Source organism: Lactuca virosa, chromosome 1 (assembly GCF_052849685.1).
Source record: "Lactuca virosa cultivar CGN04683 chromosome 1, Lactuca_virosa_CGN04683_v6, whole genome shotgun sequence".
Taxonomy (NCBI): Eukaryota; Viridiplantae; Streptophyta; class Magnoliopsida; order Asterales; family Asteraceae; genus Lactuca; species Lactuca virosa.
This window is the reverse complement of record NC_136426.1, coordinates 258,178,404-258,180,072: the sequence shown is the minus strand read 5'-3', so window position 1 is coordinate 258,180,072 and position 1,669 is coordinate 258,178,404. Positions and strand designations below refer to the sequence as shown.

Below are 1,669 nucleotides of genomic sequence, written 5' to 3'. Positions count from 1 at the left end.
GACAAGGGGTTTATCAGACAAAGTAGTTCACCATGGGGAGCGCCGATTTTGTTTGTTAAGAAGAAGGACAACTCCCACAGGATGTTAATTGATTATCGGGAGCTGAACAAGCTAACTGTGAAGAACCGTTATCCGCTTCCGAGGATTGATGATTTGTTTGACCAGCGGTAGGGTGCGTCTTGGTTCTCCAAAATTGATCTCCGTTCAGGCTACCACCAGATATGTGAGTGTTGAAGGTATCGAGGATTGAGGTAGATACAACATCATTTTATAAAATCTATTTAAGGTAGTGAGGTAGATACAACATCATTTTATAAAATCTATGTAAGGTATGTGTAGTGTTTATGGTCTATTCCAAATGAAGTAAATTAGACGAATGGTCCCTATGGTTTGAAGTAATTTGCATGTTTGGTCCCTAACTTATTTTTCTAACTTGGATCGTCCCTATTGTTTGTTTTTGTTTAATGTTTGGTCCTATCCGGCCTTAAAAAATATTATACCCTCATTAATTTTCTTTTTTAACTAATTTTATTGTTTATTATTTATTTGTATTATTAATTAATTATTAAATAAACAAAACCCACCCGTAGGGCCTAGACGTCATCCCACCCCACAACCCTCCTCTTCCCCGTTTTTCCTCTTGTTCTGTTTTCCACTCTCACGTATCTCTTCCTCCTTGCAAATCCAGGTCGATGATGCATTCTTGTTCTTTCCAATGGCCGACGACCATCTATTGTCACCGACCCTCTGTCGTCGTTGTTATAACCCAGAAAAGGGACACCGGCCGTTGTTGCTACATCTTGGAAAAGTGACCCAAACGATCGACCATCAACAAGGTGGAGGTCCACCTCTATCGGCGCTCCCACTGCCGCCCTATGTCCGACATCGTCACCCCTCAACCTTTGTTCCAAATTCAGACCATCCCTTTCTCTCTAAGATATCATCGATACCAAAACCCACAAAAAACCCAATCTGAAAAATCAAACTCCACAATCACCGATTCAAGGATTTGTCATCTGAAATCAGAGATTCAAGGTAACAATCACCTTTTCTTCCAAACTTCGGTCGATTCTCCCTCACTGCTAGCATCAGTTTTTTTTTTTCTTGAAAATTTCTATGGTCACTTTCACTGATTTTTGATTCTCTATCGCATCAGGGGAGATTGGGAACAGAGTTGTAGATGCAAGAGATCGGGAATGAGTTGTACGTCGATGAAATCGGGTTAGATTTCATGGAAATTTAAGGTCTTGGGAGTGGATTTGATTCAGTTTTTTTTATTACATTTATCAAGAAGAAAACCAAATTTTTTGATTTCGTTGATGATGGTTTTAGGAGATTCATCAGATTTGATTACATGGATTTATAATTTGGTTGTATTTTGATTAAATTTCATTTGATTTGATTTGATTGTATTTATTGGTGGTTTGCCCGAACAAGACGAAGTTGTGGGATGAAGTTGTCGGGCGGAAAGGAATCGGAGTGGAAAACGCGGGTGAGGGGTGATTTTGGTGGAGGAGTAAAGAGTGGTGGGATCATTAGATATTAATAATTATATAAGAAATAAATAAATTATAAAAGAAATCAATAAGCACAAAATAGTTTTTTTTATGTCACAGGGACCAAACAGGAAAAAAAAACAAACAATAGGGACGGTCCGAGTTAAAAAAAA

At 38.3% G+C, this 1,669-nt stretch overlaps 1 long non-coding RNA gene across 1 annotated transcript; it reads left to right on the top strand.

Moving 5' to 3' along the window:
- Positions 1 to 608: 608 nt before the first annotated feature.
- Positions 609 to 1,412, top strand: LOC145109178 (uncharacterized). Its single transcript, XR_013708816.1, has 2 exons — positions 609 to 1,035; positions 1,157 to 1,412. It is a non-coding gene; the product is annotated as an uncharacterized LOC145109178 (long non-coding RNA).
- Positions 1,413 to 1,669: the final 257 nt, after the last annotated feature.